This window comes from Notamacropus eugenii, chromosome 4, assembly GCF_028372415.1.
Source record: "Notamacropus eugenii isolate mMacEug1 chromosome 4, mMacEug1.pri_v2, whole genome shotgun sequence".
Classification (NCBI taxonomy): Eukaryota; Metazoa; Chordata; class Mammalia; order Diprotodontia; family Macropodidae; genus Notamacropus; species Notamacropus eugenii.
The window spans coordinates 324,983,763-325,004,783 of NC_092875.1; the positions used below are offsets into that span (position 1 = coordinate 324,983,763).

Consider the following 21,021-nt stretch of genomic DNA (forward strand, 5'->3'; position numbering starts at 1 on the left):
TTCTGACAACTATTTGTTCTTTGACTACTTATCCAATGAGGAATTTTTCTGTCTTAGATTTGAGTTAGTTATTTATGTATCTTTGATCTCAGAACCTTATCATAGATATTTAATTCGAAGATTTTAGGAACTTACACTGCATTGGAGGGAGAGAACAACGTGACACAGATTAGTAAATTATATAGATATAGTGTGTGTGTTTTTGTGTATCAAGAGAAAGAGAGAGAGAGAAACGGATAGAGACACAGAGGCAGAGAGAAATTTGGGGGTAGTAACACTAGCATCTAGGGGGAATAAGGATGTGTCACTTGAGATAAGCCTCAAAGAAAAGTATGGATTCTACTAGGTGGAGGTTGGGAGGAGGCAATCATTGTTTGTGGAACAAGATCCAGGGTATAAGTGAAGTGCTTGACCTTAGTGAGATAGACCAGTTCTTCATCAGAGACAAGAATAAAGGAATAGAGCATGGACCATAATGTCCATGTTTAATAAGTAGGAAGAAAAAGGAACTCACTGGAAATGACCTAAATTTCATCACCATGGGGGAAAGAGACTAGCAATCATAGGGCCATGTGATATAACTTTTAAACTCCAAATTTATAGGTGAAGAAACTGAGACCAAGGGAGGCAAAGAAACTTTTCCAAGGATATACAAATATTGAGTAGCAGCACTGGGACGTGGACTAGGCTCTTATGACTCTATATGCAGCTCTGTGGTTTCTACTACATCACACTAAAATGGCCAGATGCATATAAAAGACAATAAATTAAGAATGTGAAAAATTAAGGTAGAAGGTGAATGGGAAAAAAAACACATACCCTGCTGGATATGCCTACAGTGTCTTTCCTTGTCATCTCTCCCCTTTGGAATCCTTAGTTCCCTTCAAAACTCTTCTCCAAAGCTCCCTCTTCTGTGAGACCTTTCCTGGCATCCCTCCTCCTCGCAAACATTTGATATTGATTATTTCAGAGACAACCTCAGACACTTACTAGCTGTGTGATCCTGGACAAGTCACTTAATCTTGTTTGCCTCTGTTTCCTTATATGTCAAATGAGCTGGAGAAGGAAATGACAACCACTTCATTATCTTTGCCAAGAAAACCCCAAATGAGGTCATGAAGGATTGGATATAACTGAAATAACTCAACAACAACAAATTTATTTATATGTGTACATTTTGTTTCCCCCAGTAGAATTTAAGATTCTTCAGGGACTGATTATTTTTTGTCTGTAGAGCAATGCCTGACACACAACAGATGCCAAATAAATGTTCATTTTCATTTGAAATGGGCACTGGATTGGGTGTCAGGGTGACTCAAAGAATTAGGTATAGAATAGGACTCAAGGAATAAGGGTCTGAATTTCATATTTTTCCTCTGAGTGCCTACATAAATTGTCTAACACAAGCCTGTTCTACATTTGGGATGATTTTACTCCTTGAGACATCTTGAAACAGGGAGTCTCCCCAGTTGAAACTTCTCACTGTATGTTAAGTCAGGCCATGTTAAGCAAGGCATTCTGGGGTGTATGTGAGAGCTGGACTTCTTAGAGTATTTCCAAAGGGAGAAGTCATTAGAAGAGAGAAAATTGGCAGCTCTTTCATCCACTCACATTCTTTAAGGACCAAGGGCATTTCATTCATGAAACAGGGAGAGAAAGCCACAAAAGGAGTGTAGGAAGGTTTGTCTACCTGCCACTCATTTTGCAGAATTCCAGAAAGAAATGAGAACAGACCCAAGAGGCTAGGCTGAAATGGTAGATTCATTCCTTGACAATCAGAGCAGAGTTCTACTCTAGGCTTAGTTTTATTATATTTCAGGTCAGCATAAGAAATTAAATGGAAATTTGGGGCGAGTTTTTCAGAAGCCAGCAGATGACACAGAAAAAGTTTAGAAACTCAGAAACACAGGATTATTCCAGCAGACCCTGAGAAAAGGGTCTATGAGAAATGATTTCCTAAAGAAAAGTGAAGGCTGTACCCCTACAGATTTTAACCACATTTTTCAGATCACAAGTGTCCATGCCCCTAACTCCCATGATGTGGAAGGAACTGTGAATGATCTTTTGGTTTTGTTTCTGTTCTAATAGTCTGTGATTAGAGGACTTCAAAATAAGAGGGACCTACTCTGGTATCATTGTCCCTGTTTCCCAGCATGGACTATGGGGCCCAAAAGGTGTTGTCCAAGACCATCCAGCTAGGAGGGAAGTCATTTCTTTTTCTCTTCAACTGCATCATCCAGTCACCATAATTTCTCAAACTTTATCATTTCCATCAGGTAACAAGTAGTAGTGGATAGAGTGCTGGGCTTCGATTCAGAAAGACTTGGGTTCAAAGTCTGCCTCTGATGCTTAGTTAAGTGACAATGGGCCATTAAGTCAACCTCTCTGAGCCTCAAACAGTTCTCTCTGACTACAAATTAGACACAAGTTGTGACCAGTAATAAAATCAAAGAATTCTGATGTGCTAACATATTTTGGGAGAATCCATATTTTGACTGTAAGAGAATCAAAAAATCTCAAAATTGGAAATAACCTCTGAGGTCATCTAGTCCAACCTATATCTGAACAAGAATCTGCTCACAATAAATTTAACGAATGGTCATGGAGCGTTTGGGTCAAGACTTCTAGTAAGTAGAAACCCACTACCTCCTACAGTGGTCCCTTCTTCCACCCTTGGGTAGCTCAATTGTTAGACAGTTGTTTGTTTTTTCCCTTCAAGACTATATCTACCTCTCTGAAACTTCAACTCACTGCTCTAAGTTTAACCTTCTGTGGCAAAGAACAAGTTTAATATATGATGACAACCCTTCACATATTTGGAAATGCCTATCACCTCCTTTTAGCTGTCCCTACTCCAGGGTACACATCACCATCTATCCAGACTATGCCCAATTTTCCTCTTCTCTATCACAAACTATAAAATATAACGGTCACTTGCTGTCAAAGTTCCCATCATTTCTGCTTCAACAACCAGACCCTCACTGTTGGTGAGAACCAGTTACAGAATTGTTGGTCATCCACGTTGGAAGGGTGAAGGGATGAAATAAACAAGTTTAAGGGAAAAAAAGTACTTCTTGCTCTGCTTTTGGCAAAAAGAGAGCTCTGGAAGGTTCTGAAAAGCTGAAGTCCTCATGATGATCACATCATACCCTCATGCCAGCCTTGTGATGTGTTTCCCAAGATCATCTATTTATTCCTTCTCTCCAGGTGGTTTGTAGTATAATTTTTTATAATATAAATTATTTCTGTTACTTTTGAGGCAGAAAATTTCTCCACTTTTATTCCTGAATTTCTTCACATGAGGATGTCATCTACATTAGTCTATAAGTATTCTTCTATAGTGCAGTATGATGCTACTGTGCCCCTTCTTTTACCTATCATGATCACTTTTTCCTGTTCTATTCCTTTAGAATAAAATATAAGCTTCAAAAACTATATTCCAATCATGTGTCCATCTCACTATGTCCCAGTGTTAACTTAGTGTTTGTCTCCTTGCATGAAAATCTCTAGATCATCTTGTTTAATTTTGACACTCTGCACATTTAGGTATAGACACCTGAGAATGAGGGTGTTGGTAAATACTTAACACCTTGCTCTCTGAAAAAAAAAGAAAGATATACATGTGTGTGTATATATATATATATATATACACATACATACATATATACATATATGTATATTTATACACATATACACAGATGACACTTTTAAGTTTAATCTCTGTTATTATTAACATTTTCTCTCTGGGCCTGGAGTCAGGAAGACATCATCTTGAGTTCAAATCTGTCCTCAGACACTTACTAACTGTGTGACCCTGGGCAAATGACTTCACCCTGTTTGCCTCAGTCTCCTCATCTGTAAAATGAGCTTGAGAAGGAAATGGCAAACTACTGCAGTATCTTTGCCAAGAAAACCCCACATGGATTGATGAAGAGTCAGACACCACTGAAAAACAACTGGACAACTATATCACTTTCTTAAGTCTAGACAAACAATAAAAACAATACATCAAGCCTTGATTTATAAATTTGCCTACTTTGCAGGTGTAAATATTCACATGGAAAATTTAACAATTGTCTGTGGCGAACCAATTTGAGCTTGTACTGGCACAACCCTGTCTGAGCTGATGGATTGGTTTTATTGCCAGTTCCCTTATCCCATGTGAATTACTAGAAGACTCTACTCCTATTTCTTCCTACGGTGTAGCCACTCTCTATGGAAAGAGACCTGAAGTCCATGGTTTTTTTTTAAATATGTTGGTACCTATATTTCAATTTAACTGGTTTCTTTGCAATCCCACAAATTTTTCTTTATGCATCTAAAAAGTTCTACTGAGCAGGGGCTCATAGGCTCATCAGACAGCCAGTACATCCACAACAGCGAAAAAGGTGAAAAACCCCTACCTGCTCTGTAGTTTCTAGCTTAGTAAGCTATATATGGGTTCTTTTCTACCATCCTCTTCCTTTTTGTTTTAAGTCCTTTTGATTGGAAGAATTCATTTCTATCATTTCCGCCTTATTGGGTACCCTTGCTAAGGCCCCACCATTTCCATTTTTTAATATGTACAACAGAAATCCAAATCGCATTTTTTAAACACCATCTTCTTAACTAACACTTCACTCCCCAAATCTGCCTTTCTCTCCTGAAGCCTTTGACTTTGATTGAGGGCAGTGATGAAGATACCACCCTTGCCCCCAAAGCCTTCATTCTCTTGCCCAAGTCTTTCTGATTCTTCACAATGCTTCCTAGGTCCCTTCTGTCACTATCACTTGTTTCCCTATGGATCACCAGGATTGAATAGTAGTCATGAGGTTTGACGTACCTTGGAGGTTCTCTGTCATGTCCTGGATACGTGTCTTGGGCAGTCAGTAGAGTTCTTCATTGATAATGTCAGGTAACTATAACAATCACATTCAATTTATTCTCTCATCTTATGCATCTCCTATTCTTTTTCCATCTTCCTTAGCATCTTGGAGACTATCAGAAAAATCACAGGTCAACTTTACGTAATGCTTTATGGTTTACAAAATACTTGCTTCACAAAAATTCTGCCAATTAGTATAAGTATTATTATGCTCATCTTGCAGATGAGGAAACAGAGGTTTGCAAAGTTGTCGCTTGCCCAATATCACACAGTAGGTGGTAGGACCAGGACTCAGTCGCTGTTCTTCTGATTGAGTCCACTGCTCCTCCTTCTGAATCACAATGACAATAGAAAAAGACCCTCTTTGCTTCTATTACATAGAAAACCTGCTTAACTGGCAGATGGAAATGTGGAAAATACCGGGAGTGAGAAAACTGTACAGTCAGGCAAAAATGGGTACAACTTTAGTCCTGTTACGGTACCTATTAACATTTTAGGATTGAGTACTATCAAACGTTTCAGCTGGTCTGTACCATTAGGGCTGCCTCATAGGTAAATGGCATAGCTGGCTGGTTCTATATGCTCTGATTCTACATGAGCCACTAATGTTCTCCTGCCCACAATGAGTCTCCTAAAGTGCTATTGCTGACTCTTAAAATTCTACCAGTAGTTCCTCATTCCTTTAGGATTTTCATTATGATTATTAAATTGCAAATATCTCAAAATGGGCATTTGGGGGAATTGGATGTGGTTAATCAGAGTTGTCTTGGACCTTCAGCTGAGGGCAGGTTTTTATTTGGAAAGTAAACTTTGAGTTCTATGAAGGCAGGGATCTGGTGTTACATATTTCTGTGAATTCTATGTAATAAACGCTATAAACATTGAGTGAGTAAAGGAATGATTCAATAAACACAAAGGTCTAAAATTTGGTGCTAGTGCCGGCTAACATTGTAGGATGGGACTTGGCATCCAAGAGACAGCATGTGGGGTTGGGGGTACTTAGTAATCTTGTTTGGGGAGTCAAGAATTTAACAAAAAAAATTACTTTAATTCAAAGTTTGGCAATGTTAGTCAGTTATAACCTGCAGCTCAGGAGCAGCTATATTTTTCCTCTCTTCTTTTTTTCCTTTACTGTGTAATCTTGGGCAAGTTACTTTCCCTCTCTGGGTCTCAGTTTACTCCCCTGAAAAATAAAACAATTGGGTTGGAGAAGCTCTGAGCTCCCTTCCCACCCTGACATTCTGCAAATCTCTAATTCACAAAATCACAGAGATCTGGCCCAACCACAATTTTCAGCCCTAGATTTTTCTGCTGCAGGCATGTAGATTTGTCTTTCTCAGCTGACAGTCAAATCACTATGTTTGCCACGGGCTTTAGCTTTCTTTCCTTGATGACACACTCATCTGAACCAGAGCCTGTCAAACAGAGATTACCTTCTCGGTTCACAGGCATGTTGTTGGCTGTATTTGTTGGTGATGATGGAACAGTGTATGAAGGAAGGAAAGACAGATAGGCAGTCCTGCACTGGAACCACAAAGCCCTCAGTGCCCTGCAGGATATTTCTCAGGTAGGGCGGAGAGAGGAATGCCAATTACTTACATGCCAGTTAATGACAGAGCTTTGGGAAAAGTCATGGCCAAACCCAAGGCCTGGCAGGCAGAGTCAAGGTTGATACCAGATACTGTGTCCATGTAATATAACTGCATATGGAAATGAGTCCAGAGTCCTTGGCCTGGCGTTAACAGTCCTCCACCGACTAGTCCCCTGTTTCTCATTATTACCCAAAAGAAATGTTCTGCTGCTCTATTCACTACCCACTAAAAACATCGGATTTATTCCTTCCCCCTTCGGGTAATATTTTTGCTCACAGAACCAGTGTGATCTTGGGTTTCTGTTTTCCCATTTGTAAAACAGGTGATACCTTCTACAATCCTTTCTAGTTCTTGTTCTTTGTTGGTGTTGTATTTGTCCTTCATTCGGAAAAGGACCATGACATCAGGGAGAGGATGACATGACTAGCAGTTGACTTGAATTTGAGTCACCGGCCTCACTTTCTCCTCCAGAGCCATCTGGGATCAGTGGCCAGATAGTCATCAGGATGACTTGCAGATGGCCCAGGATGCAATGGGAGACCTTGGCCCTTTTAGGCTGAGGCCTTTTCAGGTTCTCACTCTGAGTGAGGTAACTCCTGTTCAATAAACAGACCTCTTTAAGAACTGAGTCAAGGGATAAGCACCCCTTTAATAAAAACAAAATCAAACTGAGAAGGCAAGACCTTCAGGGTTACTGGCCAAAAGAGAAACAGTCACTACTGACATTCACTCTGAGCCAGGAGGACCCTAAAAGTAGCCATTAAGTGGTGCTTGGGCAGGGGCTTATTGTCTAATCTATGAGTTCAAGTGAATTGGATTGAAGGATTGGTCTTTGGGAAAGAAATCTAGGCAATAAACTCCAAATTAACGAGGCAACTTTCAGCCATCAAAATGTACCTTCCTTTTCAACAGAGCACCCTAAGGTAAAGGGAGGGCAGAGGGGAGGGGAGGAGAGACTTTGTTTGTCCTTCATTCTCAAAGAGGACCATGACATCAAGGAGATGATGACATGACTTGCAGTTGACTTTGATTTGAGAGGGGGAGGGCTGTGCAAGGTCACTAACCTCACTTTCTCCTCCAGAGCCATCTGGGTCCAATGGCACGATATTCATCAGGACAACTGGAGATGGCTTTCTAGCTCTATGAAATATCCTTAAGATACTGTTTTGATTTTCTGGGATGCCCTCCTCTTACTTGTCAGTCTTTGTTCTGATCGTCCTTTGAGGACTTATGTAGTGGCGTTGAATCACTGACCGTTGGCCTGGGAATGAGGTGATGTGGGGCCTCATGTTAGCTCTGGCACTCACTAGCTGTATGATCTTGGCAAGTTAGTGCCTCTCTAGGTTTTCATTATCTCAACTCCAAAATAAACAAATCATCTTTTAGGTCCCTTCTAGCTCTGTTTGTTATTCTGTGAACTTTCTTCCACCACCAAGGTCAGCAGTAATCCATCTCCCTCTTTTCTGGCTGTTGTAGGGAATACATTTGCTGCCTTTTTTGCCAGCATATGGCTTAGCAGAATGTCCACGTGTGTCCTAGCTAGACTCCAAACACCCTGAGGTCAGGGATTTGTTTTCTATCCCTCATCATGCCTAGCACATGGTAGATACTTAGACTGGATGGCTGAATGAACATACTACACTGCCCCTAGAATGAATCCCTGGGGAGTGGAAAGAAGTGCACAAGATCACAGACCAGGAGTTGGAAGGGAGTCTTTCTAGTCTTAACTGTTCTCAGCAATGCAGGGATCCGAGACAACTCCAAAAGACTCACAATGGAAAATGCCACCCACACCCAGAGAAAGAACTTGGGAGTTTGAATGCAGGATGAACGAAACAGACTATTTGCTCCCCTTTTCTTTTATTGTTTTGTTTTCTTTCTTCTTTCTTGTGGTTCCTCCTATTGATTCTAATTCTTTGCATTATGACTAATGTGAAAATATGTTTAATATGAATGCATAAGTAGAGCCTATATCAGATTGCACACCAACTTGAGGAGGGGGAAAGAGAGGGGGAGGAGAAAATTTGAAACTCAAGTCTTATGGAAGTGAATGTTGAAAACTAAAAATAAATTAATTACTTTTTTAAAATAATTTTTTTACATACCAAAAAAAATAAATTTTTTACAAAAAGAATCTCTCTAGTCTAACCCCTCCTTTTACCAAAATAGGAAAGTGAGATCCAGGGAGGATGAAGGACTTGCCCAAGATCACATACTTTAGTACTTTTAAGTTTGCAAAATGCTTTACATACCTTTATACATTGGAGTCTCAGATACTTCTATCACTATTTCAAAGATGAGGAAACTGAACTAAATGATTTGCCCATGATCCTTCAATTATTAAGTGTCAGAGATGGGAAGTGAACTCAGGTCTTTCGGATTTCAGGCTTATCCATTCTACCATGGTGGCTCTTCAGTGATTTCCTTGGCCGTGACTCTCTCCCTCTAGCCATTTTACAGGGATGGGAAAAACAATCCAAGACCCATTACTCTGTGTCATTTAACCTGACACCTTGTAGGACTGTATAGCTCAGGACTATACCCCTAACTGTAATGATGAGACTGGTGTGTTTATACTGAAAAGGAAACAGATTTGTGGGGCAACTGGAGGAGGGGTAGAGAGTCAATAAGGAGGATTAAAAGCCATTGCAACACTTAATAAGAAATTTTACTTAGTACAGTAATTAAAGGCAGCTGACCTCCTGCAGAGCTCTGAGTATCTTGTCTGAACACCCTCAGTAAAACAGATTCCTGAGAAGGTCCTTTAAATCCCTGAGGTGAGTGGAATGTTCTCTGTAGGTGCCTAATTGGGCTTTGCAATTGGCTTTGCTATCTTTTACAATTGCTTAAATGTCCAGGCTAAACCAAATTCTCAGGATAAGATGAGCAAACTGAAGTGCATTCATGGAGATGATGTCCCCCTCAAATAATCTAGAGGTATCTTGGCAGTTAGAGTCCCTGGCTTCCTAACAGCTATGACAGGACTCAGTGTTTCCTTGTGTCCAACAGATCTCAGTGATAAAGAAGAGGTGAGCAGCCCTACTTTTCTGTTGCCAAAAGGGCCAGAGTAGTTGAGTCTAAATAGCAAATGCTTCTTACGTATTTGCTTTCCAAATGATAATGTGCATTTTGGAGAGAGTGTTGGCCTTCAAGTCAGAAAGAGCAGTGGTTGAAGCCCACCTTAGACACTTGCTGTCATAAACCTCAGTGAACATCAGTTTCCTCATTTGTAAGTGGAAATAAATAATAGCACTTACCTGATAAGGTTGTTTTGATGACTAAATGGGATGATATATGTTGTGTTTTACAAATCTTATAGCACTATATAACTATGAATTATTATCACTGCAGTTATTATTAATTATCTCATTCAATTATCTTATTCTTCAATGAAGAATGTGGTGAAGATATGTATGGTTTCAGGGTCACCAGCAAGATTTCCCCTGCCTCAGACCTCCTCAGCTGCTCAGCTACACCTGCAATCCCTTTGTCAGGGGACAAAGCCTTTCATACCTCCATTAGAGATAAGGCCTAAGATGCAATCCCACTGAGGAAAATGTGTGATTTACATTCACACTGAGAGCTGTGTTGGGTAGTTAGCTGGTATAGTTGGAGTCAGGCAAAGTTTGAATCTTGCCTTAATGACATATCAGCTTTTCCTTTCTTTACTTACCCTACCCTCTCCCGGAATTCCCCCCCACCTCTTCCTGTACATATATCTTTTCCTCACTGTCCCAATTGGCATGCCAACTCTAGCAAAGTATAGGGCCCTTTGGCGATTTGCCCTGTGTATCTTTACCACACCCCTCCGGTCTTTTTACAGAGGTGAAATCAGGTTAACGTGAATCAAGGGAGAGGGAAAGAAGTGGCCAAAGACCAACCCAAGGGAAGTGTGTGGCAGGGAGGAGGGGCAAATCCATCCCTCCCTTTTTCCTGGTGAAGGTGGAAGGGGGTGTTCCAGGGAGCACCCAGGGAGCCTTTCCTCTCACCATCTCACCTACTTCCCCAAGGTCAGTGTCCTAGAATGGGAAGTCCAGGGTGATGCTCTTGTACCCTTGGGATGGCAGACCTCAGAGTCCTGGGAGTACTTTATTAAAAGGAGCTCTCATTGCCTTTTTGAACCCAGACCTCGGGTGCTGAAGATACAGCCCTCAGGTCTACAACACCAACAGAGATTATCTTTCAAGCTAGAAACAACTTTTCTGTCTCCCTTTCCTCAGACACTGTTTTGGTTTTGTTTTGTTTTGTTTTGTTTTTTTAGTTATCTAGATCCAAGATATCCTTTTCTGGGTTCTAAGGACTATTTTAGGTTTGCATATCAAAGCCAGAGACCCCAACATCCTGTCACTTGTAAAGCCCTGAAAGACCAATGATCTGGTTACCTCTCCCCCACAAACATGATTCCCTCCCTCCCACACTTCCCCTCCCCCCCCCTTGCAAAGCCCTTAAACCTAGCTCCTTGTCTGAGTCCCAGCTCCCAGCAGTAGAGAGATCCCAGGAATCCAAGTCAAGAGGCTGGGGTGCCAGTTCTAGCCTCAATTCTCTTTGTGACCTTGGGCAAATGACTTTCCCTCTCTGAGCCTGAATTTCCTTATGTATAAAATAAAGAAGTTAGACAAGGTGAAATTAGAGTCTATTTGGAGCTCTAACATGGTTATGTCCCTTCACATCAATGCCCAAGTTAAAGAATAATTTAAGACTAATGAATAGGACATGCTCTGAGTTCAGAGAAACACAACATCCTTATGGGCTGGGGTGACCAGGGAAAGGTTCGTGGAAGAGATGGGCCACCAAAAACATGTGTAGTATATCTATGTATGTGTAATTCTCTTTGTGTATGTGTGTGTGTGTATATAAAATATATAATTTATACACACATACACACACATCTATGTACATACATATGGTCTGTATTTGTATGCCCGTACGTGTGCATCCTTTCCATCTTTGTATGTATAGTTATATAAGATTCTTACGAGCTGGTCTAGGGCGAGGGCTCAAGACCTTCTGCACGCCTGGAATTTCCTTCCTCCCTCCTCCACCTGCCCTTTGCCATCCTAGGGTGAGAGCTGGCAAAGACACACCTGTTTGCTCAGGCTTGGGGCTAATCTGGTCTTCTGTGCTTCCGGCTGGACTCTGTTTTCCTGAGTTAGATCTGTGCATGTTCGGGGAGGGGAGTTATCTGAAGCCTGTGGGCGGGTTGGGTTTGGAGAGGTGGTGGGAGCTGACTCATATTTATGGCCAGCTGTCTTGCTACCCAGCCTTTAAGGACTGTTGGAGCTGGGGCAGTGAAGGAAGGGAAAGGAAGGGAAGGGGGAAGGGGGGAGGGGGAAGCAGCAGCAGCAGCAGCAGCAGTAATAGCAGCAGCAGCGGCAGTAACAGCAGCAGGGTGGTCTGTTTTTCTCTAGAGTTTAGCTCAGTGCTATGGATCTTAACTCTTTCTATGCTGTTTTTCATTCCATGATTTTGTTTGAAAAATTAAAAAATAGAAGGATATTTCCTCATTCTGATGGCATAGTGGGACCAGCCACTGAGGAGAACAAGACTGGGGTTGGAAGAGCAGCAGAGGACATAAAAATCCCAGAAAAGCATGTAAGAACGACCTGAGTTCTAATTCAGCCTCAGATATTAATAGTTGGGTGATTCTGAGCAAGTCACTTAACCTCCTTCAGACTCAGTTTCTTTATCTGTAAAATGAGGATAATAATCTCACAGGATTGTTTCAAGAATGAAATGAAATAGTATTTATAAAGTGTTTTGTAAATCTTAAAGCACCATACTCATCTTAGGTATTATTATGTCAAAACTGTAAAGGAAAGTTAACCCCTCTCCTTTCCTTTTCCTGCTCTCATGAAACTCCTTCACCCTAAGCTTCATTAATCAATATCTGTCCATAAGTCAGTAAATATTTACTGAATATCTTTTATATGAAAGGCATCCTGCGAAGGAGGGGGCAGCTAGGTGGCACAGTGGTTGGAGCACAGGACTTGGAATCAGGAAGACTCATCTCTGTGAGTTCAAACCTGGCCTCAGACACTTACTAGCTGTGTGACCCTGGGCAAGACACTTAACCTTATTTACCTCAATTTCCTCATCTGTAAAATGAGTTGGAGAAGGAAATGACAAATCACTCCAGTACCTTTGCCAAGAAAATCCCAAATGGGGTCATGAAGAATTGGATAATGACTGAAACAACATCAAATCCTTCTAAGTGCTATATAGATTTGGGGTAGGCTGGGGGATAGTATGGGAACCAAGAGTTGAAGAAGTTCTCTTATTGGGTGAGGAGAAGGGAAATTGGGATCACATCCAATTTCTGCTACTAGTTCTCTAGATGATCTTGGGCAAGTTACCTCCCCAACTGTGCTCCTCAGTTTACTCATCTATAAAGAAAGAAACCATAGAACTTTAAGGTCCTTTCTAGTCCCAAACTGGTCATCTTAAACTGCAGTACAAAAATTAAATGACAGTCCTGAATCTCTTGTCCTCCTAGCCTTCTGTTGTTCGTGTCTCAACAACCTTGGATCACCAGTACCATTTGCCTTCTTTTCTCCTATTCAATAGCTGGCAAAAATCACGAATCCATGCCTATTGGATTCACAATAAATTCATATTATCCATTCTCAAGTAGGCCCCCAGTGATGGATGATGATTCTTTTACATTCCCCTGGCTCTGTATCTCACACCTTACAGTGAGTGTTCCAAATCTTTTCTCTCCTCATGCTCCCCTCCATGCTATTCTCTACTTTGTACAACTTCATAGCAGATAACTTTGCTTCCTTCTTTACTAAGAAAATGCAGGCCATCCATCCTGAGTTCCCTCATTTCTAGTCCTCCACAAAACATGTCTACATCTTCACTTTATTTGTCTTTGGGGAAAATGTGGCCCTCTTCTTTCCCAGCACTAACCCTATCCACCAGTGCCCTCAATTTCATTTCTATGGGCATGCCCATCAATCATTCCCTTCTTTCTCATGTATTTTTTATCTACTGTCTCTTTTCCTATTGCCCACAAATACAGATTTAGTAGATGTGAATTGGAGGGAGAGGAGAATGATAAAAGATTTTGGTCAAAAAGAAAGATTTCAGAGTTCAAGATCATGGAGTTAGAACAACTTTGGGTAATGGGTGGTAAGGTATAAAGTGTACTTAGGTGAGATCCAGTGAAGATGGAGGTCATAGGAGTGGGCCTCTGCCTCATTCTGCTTTTTCTGCCTTTCACACTGGACCTTTAGAGATGACTAGAAAGCCTGCTTCTTGAGGGCAGATGCCATGCCTTCAATGGATGTGGTATAGGGCCTATCACCATGAGTTTCTTTCTTCCTAGTTGCAAAAACAAATTTTTGGCTGAGAAGAAAGCAGTTACTTTAAGCATGGATGACCATGCCATGTCATGCTGCCCAGATGTACCTTTTTATCCTTAGTCAAATGGTCACTGTTTTTCTGCCTGATTCTAAATGTTGGTAGGTAGACAAGTCAGAGGTAGGAAGAAAGACATTGTGGATTAAATCTTTGGAGGCACTAACTTCCCCACCTCTGAGGATCCAGGCCAGAGCCAGATCTACACATAGATCATGTAAAAGGCTACCTATTTGGTGTGATTTGTGGAGCCTGGGAAGGCTCCCATTCCCCCAAATATCTCTACCATTCTGTTACTCCAACTGAAATCCCCAATGTGTAATCATCCCCTCCTCATTTAAGGAACACAAATCTCCAGTTAACATACAGAGATGCATGCTACCTGGGAAGAGATAACACACTCATCTATTAACAGCCGTGAGTATCTTATTCTAAATCAGGGATGCAGGCTAAATAAAGTATATGAGCAACAACTGAAAGGAAAAATGAAGAATGAAGGGCAAAAAGAGGGGGAAGGTGCTCTCTGGGCAGTCTGATGCCCAAGAAGAAGATCCTAGATGTCTGAATTTGGGAGGGGGTTGTCTCTCACCATAAGAGAAAGGAAAGGATTCGGAGAAATATTCCATTCTTTTTACAATTTTACCAAGGACCTCAAAGTCTTTCTTCTGAAGGTGAGCCCTTCTGTGCTCAGCATTCCTTGCCCCATATAGTTCTGCCCTCCCCTGGGATCTCAATACCAGCTGGGCAGGGGTCTGTCTCCTTTCAAGAAGAGACCCATAGTCTGCTCCATCTTCGAGACTGTGCCTTTGATAGATGGTCCTTTCTGGCTCCAGCTGGTCTCCAAGCCATGGCTATGAGGAAAAGAGATTTGATGATAGTCTTTGGCTCATTTCCAACTGCTCCTTGAGATTGGAGGGGAAAACAAGTCATCAGCTGTGAGTGTTCTTTAATGATGCAAAGTAGGACAGGGCTAGCCAGGCAGTCAGTTTTAAGAGCACAGAGGTCTGAGTCCTGGAAGGCGCCTGAAATCATTATGAATCCTTTTTCAGCTGAGGAGCCTTGCCCCTTGTCACTTATTTATCTAGAGGTGATGTGCTCTTCACATTTGGCCATTAGTCCTCTGGACCAAGAATGCCAGATTTGTGGCAGGACAAAGGGGAAAAAGTTATCTTAATTTGGCTTCCAACTACATGCTTTTTTCCTTTTCCCTAAGACTTGACATATAGTCCAGTGGAACAGGAAGGACATAGATAAGAATGATCTAATGTGATTTTGCTAATTGGGACCCCCTGTATTTGTGGTTCTGCAGGAAGCATTCAGCCTTCACCCAGAATGATCTTCCCTACTTCTCACCTCTGTCTCCTGGCTGCTTCAACTCTCAACTAAAGTATTAAGCCTTTCCCAGTACTCTTAATTTTTGTGCCTTGGCTCTGAGACTACCCCCAATTTATCCTGTATATATCTTATTTGTAAGTAGCAGCTTGAATGTTATCTCCTCCATTAGACCATGAGCTCCTTGAAAGCAGCAACTAGTATTCACCTTTCTTTGTATCCCCAACCCCTAGCACAGTGCCTTACACATAGCAGGGGCTTAATAAATGCTAGCTGGCGGCCTGACCTTCATTGTTTAGCTCTACAAAGAGTTCCCTGGCCCTCAGGAGAGATTAGTTTATTAGGAGGAAGAGTGGCTATTAAAATACACCAGAAAATGCTGAAGGAGAGATGAAGCATATAATTGCCAATCACTCAACAAGTCTTTATTTCGGTCAGTTGACAAGCATTTCCTAAGTGCTTACTATGTGCAGACCCTGTACTAGGTAGGAACTGAGGATACAAAGAAAGGCAAAATTGGTCTGTGCCCTCAAGGGGGAAACAAGATGTAAATAGCTAGATACACAAAAGATATGTACAGAATGGGGCCAGCCCTGTGACAGGCACTATGAGATATTCAGGGAGAGAAAAGGTGTTTCCTGCTCACAAGTACCTTAGACTGTGAACTTGTAGAGAGGGACTATTGTGGACACAATTAGGTAGCTAATAAATGCTTGTTGGCTGACTATCTCCACGTGCAAAGAAACAATATTTAATCAAGTGCCCAATTATGGCACAAACAGTATGTTCCAGCTCAGGGACTGGAAAGGTCATCATGATTAGAGTGGACAGGGAATGCTTTATGGAGAAAGGGACACCAGCTGGAACTTGAAGGATGGTACAATTTGGATAGATGGAGGGAAATGGGAAAGGAGATTCCGAAAGGGATAAAAGCATGAGCCAAGGACTAAAGGCAGGAACGAGTATGGCGTATGTATTTGTCCTTTGTTTTCAAGGAGGACCATGACTTCAGGGAAAAGATGACATGACTTGCAGTTGACTTTGATTTGAGTGAGGGAGGGCTGTGCAAGGTCACCAGCCTTCCTTTCTCCTCCAGAAGCCATTTGGGTCCAGTGGCCAGATATTGATTTGGAGGATTGTAGATGGCCCAGGATGCAATGGGAGACCCTGGCCCTTTTAGGCTAAGTCCTTTTCAGGTTCTCACTTTGAGTGAGGTAATACTCATTCAAAGAGGCCATTCAGTGAATAGGCCACTTTAAGAATTGAGTCTAGGGATGGCCCCTTTACTAGGAAAGAAAAAAGAAAAAAAAATCAAGCTGGGAGGGGAAGACCCTCTAAGCCAGGAGGTCCCAAAATACAGCCATTAAGTGGAGCTTGGGCATGGACCTATTGTGGCACAATTTATGAGCTTTAGAGTGAAGTGGGTTTAAGGTGTTGAGAAAGAAAGAGAGAAAGAGAGAGGGAGGGAGGAAGGAAGGAAGGAGGGAAAAAAGGAAGGAAAAAAAGGAAGAAAGAAAAGAAGAAAGAAAGGAGAGGAAAAGAAAAGGACAGGAAGAGAAATTTAGCTAGTAAACCTGATTTTTTTCTTTCTTCTTTCTAATTAAAGGGGCTGTCCCTTGACTCACTTCTTCAAGAGGCCTGTTCATTGAATGGCATTACCTCATTCAAAGTAAGAATCTGAAAAGACCTTAGCCTGAAAGGACTAGGGTCTCCCACTGCATCCTGGGCCATCTCCACTCATCCTGATGGCCCAGATGGCTCTGTAGAAGAAAGTGAGGCTGGTGACGTTGCACAGTCCTCCCTCACTCAAATCAAAGTCAATTGCAAGTCATATCATGATCCTCCTTGAAAACTGGACAAACACAGCCTGTGAGCAGATGGAGCTGTCTGAATGGGGACCCAGTCAGTTGAGTAACTCAGCTCATCCTCTCCCTCTCCCTCTTCTTCTCCTCTCCAAAGGAAGGTAAATTTTGATGGCTAGAAGCTTTCCAGTTAACTTGCAGTTTACCGGCTAGTACAGTGTATGGATAAGACACTGAAAAACAGTGCAGCTGCAATGAAGGACCTATATTAATAGCATGGGAAATTCTTCTACTCAATGACTTCATTTCTACATCTGTAAAATGGGAATTGTGATGTTTGCATTGCTTACATCATAGGGATTTGGTGAGGAAAGCCTTTTTTCAGAACTTAAAGTACTACATGCTCATGAGTAAGGAGAATGGTAATCATGTTAGACAGCAACGAGAAGTAGGGTTAGATAGACAGAGTACAAGTCCATAATGGCGAAGTAGAAAAGTTTACTCATGTGATCATAGATTGGAACTGGAAAGGCCTCTAGAAATAAACTTGCCCAACCCCCTCATATTTACAGGTGAGGAAACTGAGGTCTAGAACTGTTAAGTGACATATACCAGATCACACAGAGAATAAATGACAGAAGCAGGGTTTCAACCAAAGTCTTCTGACTCCAGTTCCTCACACTATGAATTTAATTTCTAATTTATATTCCTTATTTTAGACCCATTCAGCTGCATCTACATGGGACATTAAAAATATCATATTTACAAGAAGGGAGCTTGATTTAGCCTCTTTGTCCAGGAATTGTTTTTCATTTATTTTTTTAAATTAAATTATTTTATTTGTTTTCAGTGTTCTATAATCACTTCCACATATCTTAGAATTTTTTTCTCCTCCCTCCCCTTCTTTCCTCCCTCCCTCCCCACTCCCTCCTTGAGACTACATACAATTTTATATAGGTTCTACACATCCATTCCTATTAAATACATTTTCACCTTAGTCATGTTGCATGGAAGAATTAAAATGAATGGGAGAAATCATAAAACAAACCAAAATGTAATACAAAAGAAAACGATCTGCTACATTCTGCGATTGAATTCCATAGTTCTTTCTCTGGATGAGGCATTTTGCCTCAAGAGTTCATTGGGAATTTTTTAAGTCCTTGCATTGCAATGAAGTTCTAAGTCTACCAGAAAAATTCCTCACATGCTATGGTTGTTGCTGTGTACAAAGTTCTCCTGGTTCTCCTCCTTTCACATAGCATCAGATCATATAAGTCTTTCCAGGCCTCTCTGAAGTCTTCCTGTTCATCGTTTCTTATAGCACAGTAGTATTCCATCACATTCATATACCACAATTTATTCAGCCATTCCCCAATTGATGGACATCCCCTTGATTTCCAGTTTTTGGCTACCACAAAGAGTGCTGCTATAAATATTTTTGTACATGTGGGTCCCTTTCTCATTTTTATGATCTGTTGGGGATACAGTCATAGAAGCAATATAGCTGGGTGAAAAGGTATGCACATTTTTGTAGCCCTTTGGGCATAGTTCCAAATTGCTCTTCAGAATGGTTGGATCAGTTCACAGCTCCACCAACAATGAATTAGTGTTCCAATTCTCCCATATCTTATGCAACATTTATCATCTTCCTGTTTTGTCATGTTAGCCAATCTGATAGGTGTGATGGGGTATCTCAGAGCTGTTTTGATTTGCATTTCTCTAGTCAATAGTAATTTAGAACATTTTTTCATATGACTATAGATAGCTTTAATTTCTTCATCTGAAAACTGCCTGTTCATATCCTTTGATCATTTATCAATTGGGGAATGAATTTTATTCTTGTACATTTGACTCAGTTCCCTATGTATTTTAGAAATGAAGCCTTTATCACAGACACTAGTTACAAAACTTCTTTCCCAGTTTTCTGCTTCCCTCCTAATCTTGGTTGCATTGGATTTGTTTGTGCAAAAACTTTTCAATTTAATGTAATCAAAATTATCCATTTTGCACTTCATAATATTTTCTATCTCTTGTTTAGTCAAAAATTTCTCCATTCTCCATAAATCTGATAAATACACTATTCCTGGCTCTATTAATTTGTTTATAGTATCAATCTTTACACCTAGATCATGTACCCATTTGGACTTTATTCTTGTGTACGATGTCAGGCATTGGTCTATGCCCAGTTTCTGCCACACTGTTATCCAGTTTTCCCAGCAATTTTTGTTGAATTTTTGTTCTTATCCCAGAACCTGGGGTCCTTGGATTTATCAAATAGTAGATTGCTATATTCATTGAGTACTGTGTCTTGAGTACCTAACCTATTCCACTAGTCTATCCCCCTGTTTCTTAGCCAGTACCAAGTGGTTTTTGATAATTGCTACTCTATAATACAATTTGAGATCTGGTAGGGCTAGGCCACCTTCCCTAGCATTTCTTTTCATTTGTTCCCTTGATATTCTGGACCTTTTGTTCTTCCAGATGAATTCTGATATTATTTTTTCCAGCTCTAGAAAATAATTATCTGATAGTTTGGTTGGTATGGCACTGAATAAGTAAATTAATTTAGGTAGAATTGTCATTTTTATTATATTGGCTCGGCCTACCCACGAGCAACTGATGTTTTTTCACTTACTTAGATTTGACTTTATTTGTGTGAAAAGTGTTTGTAATTGTGTTCATATAGTCCCTGGGTTTGTTTTGGCAGGTAAACTCCTAGATATTATATAGTGTCTACCGTAGCTTTAAATGGGATTTCTCCTTCTATCTCTTTCTGTTGGGCTTTGTGAGTAATATATAGAAATGCAGAATATTTGTGTGGAGGAGTTGTTTTTTCGAAGTTGGAATAAGGCTCTCTAACCCACCCTGTTGATGAGGCAGTCAGCCTTGACTTCCAAAATGAAGGTCTGCAAAAGTCTTGTATTGGAACTTGTATAGGAACTTATGCATTATGCCTTTAGTACATGAGGGGATGTTGAGCTTAAAAAAAAAAGTGCTTCAGGCTTTCAGAATGATCAAGCTTGGTCTGCCTGACACTAACAGCTCTTGCTGCAAGAATGGCAGCTTGCTGTCTCTCATGTTCTACATACTTTCAATATTCTAGTGACTTGAGAAAAATTCATTCTTCCCATCGGCCTTAGCCACAAATAGAATGTGGGTCTGTATCCTTGGTCTGAAGCTCCCCAGCTCATCCCCTTAGTCTTTCATTCCTCATTTCTGTTCAATTCAGGAAATTCAAGAATCATTTGTTAAGTATGCCAATGACTATTCCAGGCACCGGGCATTCAAAGGTAAAAAAGAAACATTCTGACCTCATGGAGTATTCTGTCCCTATTTCCAATTCCCTACTCTCACCCCTTTTTTTAAAATCTATGTTAGCTTGGAATCTTGGAAATGTTTTTGTTCTTAGCCAAATCAAGCCAATACCTTTTTGCTGGTCAGCTTGGTTTAGTGAATTCTTCCCAACCTACACACACACACACCCACACTTACACCTATCACTTACTTATTCCTATCATTTAAAAACCCAAGAAATCTAGTCATACACAGGACATAAAATGGTAAGGAAAAACAGCATAACGCTGTGCACACAGAAGAGACTAAAGGACAACCCCTGTTCCAAATATCACAATAGTGCATTGAGGTAGTGATATGGTAATGAAAAAAAGCAGAGACATTCAGAGTTCAAGTTGGTATTGTCATTAACTCAAGCCATCCCTGTCACTGTCCCTGGCCCCCCACCCTGCCCTTATGCTCCCCCCAGCCTCTGCACAAAGCTGGTGATACCAGCCAAACGTCAGCCTCCAGTAGAAAATCTCTGGCCTTTGTTGGTTTGTGTCAGCACTTGAACATTATTTAAATGTAGTTTGGGGTCCATGAATCGCAATTACCTTGGTGTTATTATTCAGAGGCAGATTGTTAAGATTCAGGCAGCTGTACAAGGAGATGCCCTGTGCTGTTAAGGTCCAATTTAGGAAGGCCTTCAGAGTGTCTTGCACGGGGTTGCTAGGCAACTCCATGGTACAGAAGTGTAAGCTTCATCCTGGAGTAGGAAGATTCGTGAGAGCCTCTG

General features: G+C 41.0%; 1 protein-coding gene across 5 annotated transcripts in view; it reads left to right on the forward strand.

Moving 5' to 3' along the window:
* ZBTB7C (zinc finger and BTB domain containing 7C) overlaps nt 1-21,021 on the forward strand; it is a 505,030-nt gene that overhangs the window by 271,999 nt on the left and 212,010 nt on the right. The gene's annotated exons all lie outside the window — the stretch shown is intronic.